A 19,014-nucleotide genomic window follows, 5' to 3' on the forward strand; every position below is an offset into this window, starting at 1 on the left:
TGTATACGAATGTTCTTGCATTCTAATACAAGCTTTAAGTATTGTGTATATACAAACATTCTTCTTGTATCTAACGGTATGAAAAAAGAAAAAAAGCAAAAGACATCATGAAAAATATTTAATGAAAATTAAGCAAAAGATGATGCCGTTCTCATGCTTGATTATACATTTCATTCCAAAATCCTAAAGATTATGTACTTTTTCGTTCACAGAGCGAATATTTTACATTTCTTCAAGAAAACCTCAGATTTTTTGCAAATTCAAAGCAAGTACAGCTATACCTTCATAATAAATTTTATATTCATACACGTTTTTCAAAAAATAAAACAAAAATTACGTATTTCATTTAGGCATGAAAAAAATAAAGGATAATTGAAGTATTTTCTAGGTAATTTTGTGGTACCAAATTTCCTCTCCGAATGAAGCTACTCTGTAACCAAAAAGCTAATTTCACAATGATTTCATTTATTTCATCTATTCTTAATTTCTTTTTCGTTTTCGTTTTTTTTGTTTTCGTTAAATTTTATAAAAAATATTTTTCCCCAGGTGCGTATTTTCACGTACAAAATAATTACATACACCTGTTATACAATATTATAATGTTAAAGCCTGTAAGTATGCAAGAATTTTTGTTTTATTTTCATTTTTTTTCATTTTTCTCATTATACTTGTGATTAGAAACTCAAGTTAAAATAAAAGTTTATATTAATTTTCTTCATTCTTGTTTAAATCTTCTAAATTCGCTTTAATTTTTTTTAAATATGATCCAATTTAGCCTGTAATACAACTGCGAACTCTTATTATATTGAAATCGTATTTTATTCCATGTCACAGTCTGTACACGACGTATAATTATTATTCTCCTCATTTATTTTTGTGTTATATTTTTCTTCACATAAATTTCTATTTACGTTTTCAAATACTAAAGACATTTCTATAGAGTGTTCCAATATTAAAAGTTAAGACTAAAAAGAACAGTAAAATAAAAATACAAGTTATTAAAATGCAATCATAAGTTCTTAAATTACTTAAATTAAGATTAAAACTATCAACTTTCTTTGATGAAAATTTTACGAATCGGGATGGGCCATACAAACTTGAAACTCTTAGTTGGGTTGCTAAGTGAACATTTTCTCCCCATTATTCACCTTAACGGAATGGGCAAAGTGAAGAGTAGACTGTGCAATATTGCCTAGAGGAGGAGGATACGGTAGAGCATCTACTGTGCGAATGTGAAGAGCTTAAGACTAAGATGCTTCGAGGTAGGCTTTGTAGTGCCCGCGCGGTCGCAATATTTAAATTCGTCCGTAACCCAAAAATAGCACATGTATAAATGGGGCCAAAACTTACAAATAATCCAATGCTCCGAGATGAGAAGAATCGAAGAATCCTGTGATATATCAATATGCAGATAGAAAATTTCTATTTAGATAGAATTTTTTGAACATAATAATTTAGATGCCTAAAATCTTAGACACCATATACATTATAAATTTTCTAAAGAATTAGTAGAAAAGAAAAATTAAAGAAACTACGTGCAGTAAAAAATAAAACACAAAGGTTTAAATACGAAGGAAAACCCGAAAGTGGTTACAGGGGTGATAAGCATAAAGTGAAAATCAAAAGTACATTACAAACGGGGAGAGGGAGAAAACACATACTCATTTTTTCTTATTTTTCATTTAATGTTACATTTGGAATGAGACGTGCATATTATAAAAATTTGAATTTTATTCCACAGTTATCAAGTGATAATGCCATATACGAAAAATGTAAATGATCGAAAACTTAAAAACTCTAGTATTCTTCTCAAGAAAGAAATAACATACAACATTTTTTGTCTTTTACTAATCTTGTAAGAAGGCTTGCTTAAAAAGAGAATATTATACTTATTATTTTTTTGTTAAATGCATAACCTAACATTCACAATCCTGAATCAGTATATAGATCAGTAAGAATGATACAAAATTCGCATATATACTCGTAAGTATGTATTTGCATATTCACTACAATTTCGACGGTGTTACACACTTCTAACAATATTTTACCACATTTCACGTCATAATTTAATATTGAAACCAAATTAAATTTATAGTCCATGTGGAATGTTCTTTTCCACATATTTTCCTTTGTTTCTACTTTTTCAATACCAAAATTCTTTGGTCTTTTCCATAAAATTAATTTTTCCACAGCAATTTTGTATGGCATTCTGTACGATATTGAAAAGGCATTATCAATTTGAATACAACACACATACGAGCTCGTTTTAATATTCTGGTGGAGCAATTGTCAACTTTTCGTAATTATATTAAAATATTGCGAAAAAAAACGAAATGAGAACGAATTAATTTACAAGCCCAAATTTTGTATCATTGCAAAATTTCTAAATTGTTCTGAAGCTCAACAAATAATGTAAGAATTCAAAAAAAAAATTATTGTAAAGGTCACAATTTCAATTAGCTGCTTCTTTTAAAATTCTTTTCATTCGATGTAGTCCATATTAATTTCGACGACGAAAAAGTCGCCCTCGAAAATCAAAAATGAGATTTCGTCTTTCGTCCTCCGAAAGAACCACATCGGGCATGTACGCACAACACAACTTTCTTGGTGACAGGTGACAGATGACAGGTGAAAAGTGACAGGTGACAGATGACAGCTGACAGGTGACAGATGACAGGTGGCAAGTAACAGGTGACAGGTGACAGATGACAGGTGACAGAACACAGATAACAGGTGACAGGTGACACTTGAGTTGGTCATTTACGCAGTGTAAATAAAGTAAATATTTTTATATCCGGAAAATAATCACTGTTTTTAGCAATTCCAGTAAGGAAGTTTGTATACAAAATATTAACATTTTTAGCACATTTTTAACAAACCATATACCTCGATTTCTAAATATTAGTTATACTCACAATCGAATGCAACCTAAAATATGATTAAAATTATAAATGGATTCACAGCTAATGGATTGTAATAAATGAAATTTATTATAAAGTTTTTAAATCAAAAAATTAGTTTTAAAATCAAAAATTATCACCAATTAATTATCTAGAACACTTTGTAATATTTTGTATACCTTTTTATGAAAATCGCGATTCAAATCCCCCCCCCCTTTCAGTGGTTAAAAAACTATTTGATAAATTAAATTTATTAAATTCTCAAATTTTGGATCGTTTGTCTTATTTCCACTTTCTTTATGGTGAGTTAACAAGTGCAATTCTTTAAAATCATTGTACTTTTTGTAAAATTTTAAATACACGATTTAATTAAAAATTCCAACCTCAGGTAGAAAATATTTCAATTAAAAATTAGTAGTTTTTTAAGGTATGAAAAATTTTCACAATTACTTTTCTTTTCTTCCAGTTAATTGGAATGAATATGCCGCGAGAATGGGGAATAAAAAATATTAATTTTTAGAAACTGATTTAAATTTTTTAAATCAAAAACTACACTGTACCGCAAATTAATTACAGCCTTAAAATAAAATAAAAAACTATGTGAACACAGAATGTTTAAGTAAGTAGTTAAAGATCCATGAATTATTTACATTAGACTTGAACTATAAAGGTAAATAAGTTATAATTCTCTTAATAAAACTTTAATTTTTCTTTAAAATTTCCATTACACCCTAAATTTAAAGCTAAATTTTTTTCTGCAGCATAAACTACATAATACAGTATTTAAAGCTGTTCTTTTGAATTTTTTCATATTTCTCGAATATTTAAAAATTTTAAATTTCATTTTGCTGTAGGTGTATATATGTATATACATTTAAATATTCTTTAATGTAAAAAACACAAAAATAATAATAATATCCTTTTTAAAATTCTATTCAGAACTCTGCCTTCATTTAATTTTATTGTGATTTTCAAGTAAATTTTGTGCTTTTGTTTCTTTTTTCAACTAAATTTTTTTTGGATAAAATAAGATAAAAATGAAGGCATTTTTAACTTCATAAGCACTGGTTAAAATAATGATATTCAATCTAATGGTAACGGTAATTTAATGATAACAAAACATCCTTTTTTTTGTATACAGTGAATTATAAAAATGAATGAATTTGAAAAAAATGTTTTCATATTTAAACAGAGATGCTTCTTTAAAGAGAATTTGAGCAAAACACGCAAACACTTAAAAAAATTGAATATTGAATTTTATGCCATTCATCTAATCAAACCTGTTGATAACAGAGTTTTTTTGAGGATATAAAACATTTTTACATGATGAAAATATTTTATTGCAATAAAAACTGTATATGAATTTGATTGACGAACATATTTCGCAATACGTTCTAGGTGAAATGGTAAAAATTTCATTAACATTATGAATATTCGAGTGTATATCATAGACAATAAGGAAATTTAGAAGCACTTATGATGTTACACTAAACCACAAGGTTAACATTATAAAACCTAAATTAATAAATTGTTTAGTTATTGACGCACACGAATTAGTTGTATGAATATAATGTAATTCAACTTTTTTCTAAATAAAAACTTACAAGTATTTTGAAAATATTACAGGATAACACAACCAATAAAATGTTTTCTATGTTAATTTCATAAAGTCTAACATGTTTGATTCATATGCTTGAATCAAACACGGTATAACGATGTTTGTTTCATACAAAATCCCCACAATGTTATCCTTATTTAACCTCATTCTTGTTCTCAAAATGTTTCAATCTAGAACTTACTACTGAAATTTCTAACTTGAATTGAATTTGTTTCAAACTTATAGTATGAATGAAATTTTTGAATTTTTAAATTCAAACGTTAATTTCCCTAGCTTTCCAGACTAGATCCAATTTATGTTAAATATGAAGTTATCCAAAAATTTGAATAAATTTCAAAGAATTTTTTGATATTGAAATGAAAAATTAATTTCTTATCAACAATAAAAATAATATTTTTTTTTAAAAAACAATTGTCTTTTTTACTTGTTTATGTTTAATAACGTTGTTCGTCACTGTACCCTAAATTCAAATAATTTGAATAAAAATTCACTTATACACGTATATTTTATACCTTCACAGGTAATTGTGAAATGAAGTAAATTGTATTTGTATATTTTTACTTAAATGTGTTTTGAATATTTTACTTAAAAAAACAACGACAGTCTTAATAAAAGAGCAAAAAAGGAGAAACACAAGTCCTTTTATCCTTAAAGGAAAACATTTTTTTTTTTTGGTTTTTATCTTTATCTATTTATCTCTTATCTTTATTTCTATGATACCTTGCTTTTTTTTTATTAATATCTTTTAGAAGGTATTAACCTTCTAGGGATTTTAACATATTATATAATAGAATCATACAAGTTTATCATACCATTATTGGTTTAACATACCATCAAACATATTTCTTTCAAGTGCTGTCATATTTTTTGAAAGCTGTTAAAATGACAGAATAGCAAAAATCTTAGAACTTGAACGAAGTGATTTTCTGCTTTGAATTTAGACTTCAAAAAATCGTTTTCAAACTAATTTTTAAGGCTATCATCAGTCAAAATGTTGTGTATGAAAGTATGAGATATTTTTGCTTTTATCATTAGATATTAGTGTATAAATTTATTTTTTCTTCTAAGCTACAAAACTCCACCTATATATTGCCAACTATAAGAAATACTCGTACACTTCCAGATTCGAAAAATTTTATACTTATATACCTTTCATAAACAAAAATTTGTGTTGTTAACAATAATTAAGTAAACTGCCTAAATACACATTTAATCTAAAATTTAATATTGCCTGAAAAGAAGTCAGCCTAATTTAAGATTCCTTTCAAAAAAATAAAATAAAAACAAAGAAAAACTTAAATTATTTGTAAGTATATTTACAATTTTCATCCATGGTTTCCCATCTCATTTAATGTTTCGTTACTTCTTCATTTTGTGTTGAGTTTAACAACAATAGAAAAATAAAAAGACTTTTAGCGCTCTTTTTCCTTTGTAGTCCTTTTCACCTGAGGTTAATTGAAAATATTTACTTTTCGCGATAATTTTACTTTTAACATTTTGTTTTTCTTTGATATTTTCTTTTTACTTTTCTACTTATTATATTTTAACTTTTATTATTGTTTATTTACACGCATTAAAACAAAAGGAGATCTCATAAAGTTAAAAGCAAATGTCAGAAAAAAAAACGAAAAAAAAAAACAAAAAGTAACTTGATATTTTTATAGGGAATTTTTTTTTCAAAATTTTATCAAAGAAAAGGAAAAATATTGTAAATTTTAAAAATGAAATTTGAATGATTGAAAAAGACACTTGTTAAAGACAAAAGATTAAAATTTCCCTATAAGTATGCAAATCAAACCATTGTATTTGAAGTTTAAACTTTTCAACTTCTATTGGTCTTATTTTAAATTCAATTTCCTTTTATAAGGTCATACAAATTCAAAAGTGCTGTTTAAATCTTAAATAGAATTCTAAAAATCGTCTCTATATGGGGTGATCTCTAATACAAGTCTTATTGTCAGTAGTCTGAAATGTCCCTTCAATGTTAATGATCTGTACACACGCGTCTTCCTGACGCCAGGTTTTCAATTTTTATTGATGCCTAACTCGCGTGAACTATGGTTCCATAAAATTTTTGAAACACATAAAATTCTTGTTTCAATTTAAAGTGAAATTTACCAATGAATTATTTGCATACTTTTAAAGTGGTAAGCTCAAGAAATTTTCATTAAGACACAGCGTCATTTACTTGCTGTGATTTACAAAATGGCTTTATATTCATAATTTATATTTGAAGGCGTATGCTACACAAATATAAAACTATTTGGTAATTAAACACGAGAAATAAGAAAATAGCTTGTTAAGCGTTTTGTATTTTCATATTTTCACAAAATTTACAAAAGAATATTATACAACGCCAAACTCCTTCTTCAGTTCGTTCAATGGTGACAAAATATGAGACATTTAAAATAATTTATTTACTCTCTCATCTTTCATTTCTGAATGTTATCTTGGAAAATAATAATTTTTCTTGAAATAAATCTTAAAGTAAACATTTTTGGTCACTTTTTTTTCTGGCTACCCATTGATATAATCAGCACGATACTTTAATGTACTTAAATAACATAATTTGGTTCTAAATTTTTGTCTTTTAATTTTCATTATTAGCTTTTTTTGTGTATTCAAATAAATTTATTTGTGCGTATACTTTTTGTGTCATATTTGTATTTGTTTAAGGATTGTTATATTTTTTTCTCTGATTTTTTATTTTCATTTTCCAAATAATAAAAATTATTAACAACGAAAAATGAAACGTAATATTAGACTTTCAGAAAACAAATAAAAAAAAAATAAAGTGACTTGGAACGACTGGAACTTTGAATACACATAAGTATAAGGGAAAAAAAACATCAGAAATAAGTGAATAAAAGAACAGGATGTACCATAAGGACGTCCTTTATTACGATATTTTTTTCCGTTTCCATTAAATAAAATTGTTTACAATAGCGTCAGAGTCAATATCAAAATATTTTTATTTTTCTTATTATTCTTATATGCTAAATGAAAAGAACAACAAGAATTTGGTTTTACTTTGAAGATTTTTCAATTTTTAAGTTTTTTTTCTGAGTTACAGATATTATTAGATAGTTAAAGACATAAAAAATTACAGATATAAGTATTTAGATAGTTAAAAATACGTTCTGGATATTTGGACTTCAAAATATAACGTCAATAATAGCTTCTTGTTGAGTAATAAAGTCGAATTATCATTCATTCCCCCTTCCCATCCTCGTCCTTTTTCATATAAGTCTCGTCCTTTCATTACGATATTACGTTGCATTGAAGGAAAAAATACTTACATAAGTACAAATTTATTACCATAAGAGTGCGTGTAGAGGTAGGAATAATTTTTATATTTAAGAAATATTTGTCAATATTTATAAACTGTGATAGTTTGATATTCTCCGATTCGAGTTACCTTAAAGTAAAATTACATGAATGTTGTCCATCTTAAGGACCTGAAATATATTTAATATTCCAAGATATGAGACAAGAAGTAGTTCATCGCCTTGAAGTATTTGCCGTATTCATAATAGTTTTACCAGCAGAATTTAATTACTGTCTCTTTCTCTATAAAGTAATTTGTAAAGAACATCAGTTTCGAGCAATAAATATCTTGCAATTTCTATTTGAAATTCAAATTTTTTATTAATTCATTAAAATGGAGCGTATTATAGTAATTTATGCGCAAAATCTATTCTTTATTAATTAGATAATATTAGATATAATTTTCTTTGATGTGGTTTGATTTAAACACTCTGATGTTTGGCTTTAAATATATTATAAATTGTAAATCTATCATAAGATATCTATTATTGTGGTAATATATCATAAATAATACCTTCTCAATAAAACCAAAATATTATAAATTAAAACATATAATAAATTTTACCTTTTCAACCATAATATTTATTTTACCATCATAAAAAATGTAAACAATTTTAACCTCCTTTGATTATAATTCGCGTCAAATCACTTAACATATAAAAACCACACTTAATACATTGTGTCAAACCACACACACATTAAATAGAAACACTCTCGTGTATTTTATAATCTACATACTAATGTATTAAGTTCTCAAATTATAAACTAAAACTCTCATTATTAAAAAATATACTCTTATCATTATTTTATTGATATTGAAAATATTTACATTTTGTTATTTATTTTTCTTCTTTTGTATGTATAATTATTCATTTTCAATTATTTTGTAATCTATTTTAATCTATTCATTACATACACCCATCAAACATATACACATTTTTGTAACAACAAAATATAGTCAAAAAACATTGTTGATTTTGAGTTTTTTTTTTTAATGTAGTGTAATAAATCATATAGAAAGTTTATTAAAATAACTTGTAATATTTACAGAACCTATAGAAGATATATGTATGTAGGTATTTTTTTTATAAAAAATATGAAAATAAATTTATTTTTGTGTGAATACCTCGAGGATATATGGATGGAGAAGGTGAAAAAAAAATAATTAATTTAGAGTAATTTAAAATTGCTTAAAGCAAAAAATATTTTTCAAATTATTTTAATATTCATATATAAGGTTTTCAAATTTCAACTTCTGAACATGCAAATTTCATTGGTATAAAAGTGTACGAGTATATAGTGTAAAGAAATATGAAAAAATTCTTTATAAAACTAATTAAAATTTTTTAGTTGTAGGCTTAAAAATTATAAAGTTTTACTTATACATTGTATGCACATATACAAATTTTCTAATCTAGTGTTATTTTAAAATTTTTGATACTTTTGAAAAAGCAATTATTTTAAACAAATTTCTTGAATATTTTAAAAATTTTTTTGATTTTCTTTATAGTGCAAATATTTAATTTTTTAAAAAATCCCAAAGAATATTAAATTTTCGATTGATTATTTAAGTAAAAGTTTCGATATAGGATTTCAGAAAATTATAGAATTTATTCGAAACTAGAATTTTATTTAATGAATTTATTTTTAAGAGAAGATGACAGTTCTGAATTTAACTGGAAAACTGATTTAAAATTTGAGATAAAACTTCCATCTGAAATATATCATAATACAAACATTTATAGTATGTGAATACAAGCAAAATGCATACTCAAGATATTCGAAACTAATAAACAGTATTTTCTTAACAGATTCGGCGTCACACATTTTTGACTTGCATTTTGTATTTTCCGAAACCATAAAAATCATAAAACCGTTATTTGTTATATTCTTTTACAAATTCTATATTCTTGGATTTCGGCCACTCAAAACACTCACTTTCCATTATTGTGAAAACACAAACAATTTTTTATATGGCGCATATTTTCCGAAATAGCAAATCTAAAATTAAATTAAACTTATTTGCAATAATTAGCAACTAATTGTCAGCATCTTCTACAACTTTATAGACAAAAAAAACTAAAAAAAATTTAATTAAAAGTTTTATTTCAAAAGTAAAAAATTTTCTTCGGTAAAAATGGAAGAAAAAAGACTTAATTTTCTCTCTTTTCAATTAATACTTGCTTGTCCACAATTCCATTCTCCATTTCTACAGAGTTATCATAATTAAACTTATTAAAACTTTACTAATTACGGTAAAACAAAAATTAAAAATAAGAAAATGAATTTTAATTTATAATCTTTTACACATACACACACATATGAATTATATGAAAGAAGATTCAAAAACAGAAAATGCATTCAAAACGAAAGCATAATGACAATGAAGTGCTCTTAATCGAATGCATCTTATATCTTAAGAAAATTATAGCAAATTTAATAGGTGAAAATATATAATAGGTGATTTTTTAAACATTTAGTTTTTTGATTTAAAGAAAACACACAAAAAAACTAGCAATTTTAAAGATTATTTGTTTGTGAATGCTACTACAATTTAGTTTTTAGGTGGCCCATTATTAGGATTCAATTTTAAATCACTTAATCGGCTAATTCGACCACAAAATCGCCAGACGCTCAACATTGTTTTCCAAAAAAGAAATTTCATATCACAGGAGTGTCTAATCGCGTGACCTCGGCGGGATGCCCTTACCGAATGTATTTTTAACTAATGCTAAAAAATGCTAAAATAAGATCTAAAATTAAAGTTGGGGTAGGTACTGAATTTCTATCGCCCCACAACTAATAAAGAAACGGTGTTTTTAAGGTTAGACCATATATCACACATGTTTATTAATAATAAGTTAATAGTGTAAAAATTAATTTTATCCTGAATAATTTTTCTATTAAAACTTGAAGCAATTCTTTTACCAATATTATTTACTTTGCTCTCAAACAAACTTTTATTTTAAATACCACACAAATTTTTATTTTAATTTTAGTATTAAAATTATAATCCAAAAATTCAAAATACAAGAGCTTCAAATTAATTTCAATATTCTCAAATAATTATAAACATACAATTATTATGTGCCTATGCTCTTATAGTTAAGTACAATAAAAATATTTTGAAAAATTCATCACTTTCACATCTCTTATATTAATTAGCATAATATAAACGCACTCATATTTCAGTTTATACAGTATTACTATACTCTTCTGACGCACATAAAACCCGTCAATTAAAAATGAAAATAATAATTGATTTAATATATGTATATAGATACACATACAATTATTAATTGGTGATGATGAATTCAATATTGCTGGAGAGGCGTACATATATATAAATCAAAATTATTTACGATAAAAAAATAATAATTTCGTTAATGAAAAATGACAAAATAATTGATTAATAAATTTTAAATAAAAAATAAATAAAAATCTTAACGCCATTGAGATTTTTTGAAAGTGGATTTGTTTTTACATATATTTTGTTCAATAAAATGTTGATTATAAAAAATTTAAGATTATTAAGAAATTGGAAAATATTAATAATAAGAAATTGTTCTTGAGAATAATTTTTTCTTATTTATAAAATTATATTTAAATTGGAATTGGTGAAAACTTTTTAAATTGACATAAAATGAATTAAAAATAAAATTGTTCTGATTTTTAGGTTTTTACCAAGTTACGTCGAATATCCTAAGTTCTAAACAAAGTAAGCTGCATTTTAAAATTTAAGACCACTCGAATTGAAAGTAAATGTGATATTAGCTATTAGAAAGTAACACTTCTTTTTAGAAAAAAATCAAATCCAGAAACAACTGAAAATATCTCCAAAACACCTCGATTACCGACTCATAATTGCATAGATTTTTCCTATAATAATTCCATAGTATTCGTAAATTAATTCACTAAAACCTATAGTTAAAATTTTAACCGCACAATTTTAAATTTTAAATTTTACTATAAACGAACATTAAATTTTAGAAAAAAAAAAAAACATATTTTTTTATTTTCCAACTTATTTAGTGAACTTTTTGCTTAAAACTAAACCAAGTATTCATTTTAAAAAAAATAATACAATCATAAATGACATAAATATGGCCTTATTTTTTAAATTAGCAACAAAGTTGTTGAAAATAATTTCATTATAAAAGCTCTGTCCAAATTTTTCAATTGGTCTTGTGAAGAACAATATTATAGAAATAAGTGAGAATACCTTAAGTTTATAATACCAAGCAATTTCTTAAATAACTCTCTTGTAATGATTCTTTGTAGTTGCAGTTGAATTATTTTAAAATGTTTAAAAATTTATATTTTCTTCGATTATTATTTAAATTAATCAAATTTTGTTAAGCTTTCTAAAACAATTTATAAGCTTTCTAAATACCTAATGTTATACCTAATGTTGTGCCGTATTCTTTAAAAAAGTATTCTATAAAACTTTTACTTTCCTAATTTAAATCATACCTCAATTCATTAGGAATCTGCAATAATTATAAATACAATTTTAATTAGTAAGCTTCCTACTTTTAATCTCAATTCGCTATACAATTTTTATTATAACCCCTGTAATAATTTATTTGTATAAACATACATCACAGTGTACTTATGTATAGAATTTTTTTCAATTAAAAAATTTTCATTATTTTTATTTTATAATTCATTCACTCATTTATTGTACACTCTTACAATTAGTTTTTTTTACACTTTAACGTGTAGATGATTTTTTATACTAATTATAAATTTATAATAGCAATTTCCCCTTCAAATTAATCATTATGGCATTTTTAATATTTATAAATTAATCTACTTGATTATATAAAAATCACAGAATTGCGTAAACAAAATTATACAAGAGAAAAAAAGGGGGAAAAGCTTGGTTTAAAAAAAATTTTTTTAAATTAAATAATAAATTTAATTTTTTCTGAACCTTCTTCTATTAATATCAAACAAATAAATAAATATGTATTTCAATTATCTAATGCCACGCAATTAAAAAACAGGATAACTTGTTGTATGTTAAAAAAATTAAATTCAAAAATTGATGACTAGAACAAGTCTATTTTCTCATAATATAATTGCAATTTTGAGTAATTTTAATGCATTCATTGTGCGGCCAATATGTGAGGAAATTTACCAGTACCAGATATCCAAAATTGGATTTACGAATATCATGCTGAACAACTTGAATAATTCTAAAAAGAATCTTTAAAGCATAGAAATTTTTTCATTTTATTTGATAAATACAAAGTTACCGAGAAATTCAATTAATTGTTATCATAAATCAAAAAAACACTGGCGAAAAATGGGGTTACCTGATTCCAACAAACTGACCTATAAAAGTACATTAAAGTTTCTAATCTACAAATATTCTGCACACAATTTTTTTTTCGAAATAAAAATATTGATTATACATCAATTACCAATTTTTCATTCGAACTCTAATTAATATTATTTATTCAATCAATTGACAGTAATAAATTAATAAATTTTTAAAAGATACAACATGATTCCAGCCCAATAACCAAAAAATCTTAAATCCACCAAACCGATTTAGAAATATGGGAAAAATTACATTGTCAATTGCATTATTGTGTTTAGAAAAATGAAATGCAATCCAAAGTGCCGAAGTCTTTGACATAAATTTAAAGATCTATATTACTTGTTTTTTCTTTTGGGTTATTTTTCATCATTTATTTTAACTGTTGTTGAATTCTTTTATTATTTATTATTCAAATATAAAAAATATCAATTATTTTTCTTAAATTTTCAAAAATTTTTTTAAAAAATTAAAATTTTCTAAATAATTTTTAGACGCACTTACTAATTTTATAGTTTCAACAAAAATTTTCAAATTTTTAATTTTTTCTTTCTTTGAATACGATTTAAATTTTCATCAATTTGAGATTATCCTTATTAGACTTGAATTACCCTTAATTTTTCAAAATATGCTTTTCTATTTTATAATTATTTTTTTTTCCTTAAGTACTTGAGAATTTTTGTTTTTTTTAAATTTTTTCTTTTCACAATTCTTTTTCTTTTTTTTTAAATAAATTTCCACTTTATCTTGTAACTTGAGTTTTATAATATTAAAAGCACATTTTATTTTTACATTAAAAAATTTCTTAGATTGTTTTTATATTTTCAATCCACAATCATTCACAATAGTAAATTAAAAGTTTTATTAAAAATTTCAAATATGTTTTTTTTTATTATTTTTCAATTATTTTATAATTGTTTTTAAATTTTCTATATTTTCTTTATTTTTTTATGAATTATTAAAAATTTCCGAACACTTCAAAATCTCTCCGACAACTAAAGATTTTTACCGCGTGTCACTAGCTTTTAAATATTTTTCTGTAAATGGGAATGGTACGGTCTACCTATACTTTTTTTTAGGGGGGAAGAGTTAACCACTTTTTGTTTTTTTGTTCCTTCAATAATAATAATAAACATTATTATAACCGGGTATTTTATTTTTCATTTATATATTTTTCTTTATTTTGTTTTCGATAGTAATAAGTAATTGTGAATAAAGAAAAAGAATGAAAATAGCAAAAAAAAATATTTACTTTTTGTTTTTGTTATTCTTCCTCAATTTTCCTTCTTATTTATGTTTTTTTTTATTTTTGTTTTGTTTAGTTTTCTTCCCTTCGATTTCTACCATTATATACCATATTATGAAGTTTGGCAACACTAACTCGAAGAAAATTGATGATAACTTTTAACTGATAAGGAAAAAATAATTGTAAAAGAAAGAAATACAAAAATAAAAAAAATGAGAGAAAATGAACTGCTTCAGTCGGTTTTACAGTTATTTACTATAAGAATAGAACAAGAAAAACAAAAAAAATTAACTCAGACGGAAGAGAAGGATAAAAACAAAGAATGGAATAAACGTAATTATAAAAAATAAATCAAAAACAGATGATCAAATTCGACGCATGCTCACTAAAGTTGTAAGTTTTGTTTTTGCTTTTTCATATACTTGTATACAGATATACGATAAAACGTGTCTGCTTCCTTTGTATAATATAAAAATTTAAATGCGATGATGTAGTGTAGTGACACTTTAAGTAAAACACAGTAAAAAAAAAAAACAAGTTTTTTCACAAAGGATTGGTAACTCCTTGTTTTAATATTTTTATATGAAAACAGTGTTATACTAAGGAAAAGAATAAGCAAAAACAACTGCTATGATATCATAAAAATACTGATTTTTACAAAAAAAAAATAATAAAAAAAGAAAGAAATTTTAATTTAAAATGAAAAATCAATTAACTAGAATGAGTTTTTTTTTTTATCAAAAGAATAGGAAATGAACCAAAGAAAATGAGTTCATTTCCTCTATTCAAAAAGTTTCTTTTTTCTTTTACAAAATTATTTGACATTTTCATTTCCTGAATTTTTGTCGGGAATGAAAAATAATTAATAGGGTAGGGTACCCTATTAATTAGTTTTGCATATACACAAATATATATTTTGTTGTGTACCTAATGTTTATATTTTATAACACGTTTCTAGTAACAGCTTATATTTATAAGATGAGAAGAAAAATTTGATTTTAATTATAGAAAACAATACAGGACTATATAACATCAGTTTTCCCTCTCAATTAGAAATTATTTTTGGAATTAAAGCTCCAATTTAAATGAAATTGAAAATAATCATTTGAATCCTTTTGTATAATTACAGAAATTATAAAAAATTGAAATATCTTATTGTTCCTTATATAGTTCTTAAATTGCTCACAAAAGATATATAAAAAATTATTTTTCCAGAAAATTATACGAGTAAGAGTAATATAGCCAGCCATTGTACTATCCATATAATTTTTCACAACAAGTTTAGTTTTTCTAACGGTAAGATATATGGCAGGCGTATACGGTCATAATACTAGCCAAGGAAAAAATCAAATTTAGAAGCTCATATTATACAGTGCCATAAAACCAAAACTCTATTATATAGTCGTGGAGTCCAAGAGTCTACAAAAATTAAACCTCCACCTTAAAATTTGTATACAAAATTTAATATTGTAATTGTATATGATTAAATTTATAACTGACATAATTCAATTAATTTCCATGAATTTACATTCTATATATATGGTGTGAAACCAGTTTCTCCTAATCTTTAAAAAAAATATATACAACACATAATTATTGAATTTTCTTTGAATGTTAAAATCTTAATAATGAACTTATTTTGTAAACATTTACTTAATTAAGAAACCTTATGCATGATTTACTGCTAGTACTAACTACCAACCACTTAAGACAACTCACCTTGAATATAAAATTTATTAGCTGTTTTCTGTAAATATGATTTGTGTTTGACTAATGATTTGTGTTTGACTTTCCAATTAAAAGTGTAATACAGGAGCTTTAATATTTTATATTTGCACACAATTTTTTACAATTTTTTATTTTATATTAATATTTATCTTGTACTCATATATTCACTTCTTTTCGCTTTTTTTCCATTACGAACCACACATTTCTTTATTAAATAATAAAAATATATACATATACATTAATATCATTGATTGCAGAGGCACTACCTGACACCTTAACCAAAATATTATAAAAATTTATACTTTTTAATTATTTTTTTAATTTTCAAATGTATACCATATTTTTAAAATATTCCAAAGAAAAAATCCACTTTTTAAGATAAAATATTAAAATTTAATTTAAAATAAATGCGGTATGGCCGAATTATCCTTTCTCTCTATTATTTTCACCATTTCCATTCGTTTTAATTATTAAAATCATAAGGTTTTAATACCATTAATTTACGTTATTAACATTATTCTGTTTAGTTTTTTTCTTCTTTACTTAATAAATACATGAATACAGCTTTAACTTAACCCACCGGAATTTTTCACATTACACGTACAGACCTACATAATTTAAAGTCTTTTTTCGTCTCTATTTTGGATACATATAATTATAAACTTTTTACATAACAAAAAATATTTCATCGATATTTTTTATATTTTATAAATACATATTTATATTTGTACATTCACTTATAATATTTTAATAATATATAATTATTAATGTAATGAGACAAAATAAGTGAGAAACAAAAAGGAAAATCGCAACCAAAAGAAAAAAAAAGAGAAAAAAAAATTATTTTAGAAAAATTTTGTAAAGCCACGAACGGACATAAAACAACTATATTATAGGTTTACACTTATTTAAGTACGTCCTTCCGGGATGAAAAACTCCACGTTACTAAAAATATAATTTCCATAAATTGTTCTAAATCAGTTAACAAACGATAAATAATAAAAACAGAGATTGAGAGTAAAAATTTCAAAAACATAGAAAATATATGCAGAAGCTGCAAAATGTTATTACAGAAAAAAATAAAACTGTTATTCGAGGTTCAATTTTAACGCCATTTTGACACAATGTTATGTAAAATTTATTTAAATTCTTGTTTTCAAAATTTAAAGTATAAAGGAATACATTTTCCAATCATAAAACTTCTTATTTTTAAAAATTTATAACAATTAATTTCTCGCTTCAACAATATTTACAAAATTAATAAGTTTTCTTGTACAATTTTATCTAAACGTTGCATATATTGAATTGTATGTCTTATATTTTCATATTGTAATTTTTTGAGATCATAAGAGTGTTTCAATAATCTCTTAACGATTTTGTCATACTTTTTTGTCTCTACTATTGATTTATCAGAGGATTTTATATGAGGAATTTGATTTTTATTAATTTCTTGCAAACCTAAAGAACTCTTATTACTAATCAAACTTTGACAGTAAATATTTTCTATTATTTTATAATTTTCCTCCTTGTCAGATTTTTCTTTCCTTTCTGAATATTTATTTGAAGATGATTTATCGAGTTTTTCACTGACTTTAATTTGTTGCCTTTTAAATTTATAACTTTTATTCGAAATCAGATCAAAACCATTGTCACCGCATTGTCGAAGATCTATTTCTTTTGATTCTTTTTTATATAAAGGGGAAGAATTCAATGACTGCACAATTCTAAATTTATTAGGTTCATAATTATTATTTTCAATTTTTTTCGATTCTAATATCTTTTCTGTATTTTTATCTAGAACTCTGTTATTTCTTAGGTCTTGATCACCATTGAAGTATATTGTAGGCTGGTCTGTATTTTCGCTTGTTAAAAAATATCTTATTTTTTCTAATTTTCCTTTTTTTGCTCTTATATCAAGATTGTATAATTCTTGAATAATTTTTTTATGAAGTTCACGTCTCCTATCTTTTTCATCTTCTCTATTTGTATTGGATTTTTTTGATAAACTTTTAGATAAAATTGATATAGCTGAAAGTGTTTTATTTCCATCACCTACAATATTTGCATCGTCATTAACAGTTCTTATTTGATCCTTATAATAACTCTTATGAATGTTCTAAAATAATTCTAATTGATTAACACATTTATAATTATAATAAAATGTATAATTTTTATACCTCATTTGTTGTTGGATTTATTACAGAATTCTCAACTGTGTCTTTCCGTATTGAAAAGGTTTTTAAATTATTTGAAGAACTAGGCGATTTCACCGAATTCATTTCTATAAAAACAATATATTGTTCTAAAATAAATTATTTAATAACATATGACAAATTCGTTTTTATAAAAAATTAATACATAATGTGGTATATGAGATTTTACTAAGTAAATCCTAAGATCAAATTAAAACAATTTTATAAATTTTCTAATATTTGAAAAAAAAATAATTTGATACAAAATTTGTAATAGCAATGAAATAACAAACATTTATGCAGTAATTTAGATTTAAAAAAGGTGTTTGTTGGTACAAATTCATGTTGTTTCAACAAAATGCAGCAATTTCTAGCAATTTTATAATCAAATGACAATCTACTCACATATTGGATTCTTCTTTTCTTTTTATGTTTCGCATATAATCTTTTCAACATAATTGTTTCATAAATAACTTAGCATTTATGTTTACAAGAATGAAAAATCTTTTGCTTCTGCCATATACAAAAAGTACTCTTGAGGCGGAAATTTTTCTTTCCATTTTTATGTATGGAGACGTTTAACTCTTTTAAAGTTTCTTTTTCACGAATTTTTTGAGTATTATACAAAAATATATAACAAACTATCTAAAATATAACATGCATATATATATATATAT

The 19,014-nt window shown here is 24.0% G+C and overlaps 1 protein-coding gene across 2 annotated transcripts in view; it reads right to left on the reverse strand.

Annotated features, from left to right (window-relative positions):
* Positions 1-16,176, reverse strand: part of LOC129605224 (neprilysin-1) — a 115,539-nt gene extending 99,363 nt beyond the window's left edge. The window contains exon 1 of one of the 2 annotated variants that reach the window (XM_055514841.1): positions 16,137-16,176. The gene's annotated coding sequence lies outside the window, so the exon portion shown is untranslated. The remainder of the gene's footprint in view (positions 1-16,136) is intronic. The other variant, XM_055514842.1, reaches the window with a different exon arrangement.
* Between the last annotated feature and the right edge of the window lie 2,838 nt (positions 16,177-19,014).

Source organism: Condylostylus longicornis, unplaced genomic scaffold (genome assembly GCF_029603195.1).
Source record: "Condylostylus longicornis isolate FDR11 unplaced genomic scaffold, ASM2960319v2 ptg000013l, whole genome shotgun sequence".
Lineage (NCBI taxonomy): Eukaryota > Metazoa > Arthropoda > Insecta > Diptera > Dolichopodidae > Condylostylus > Condylostylus longicornis.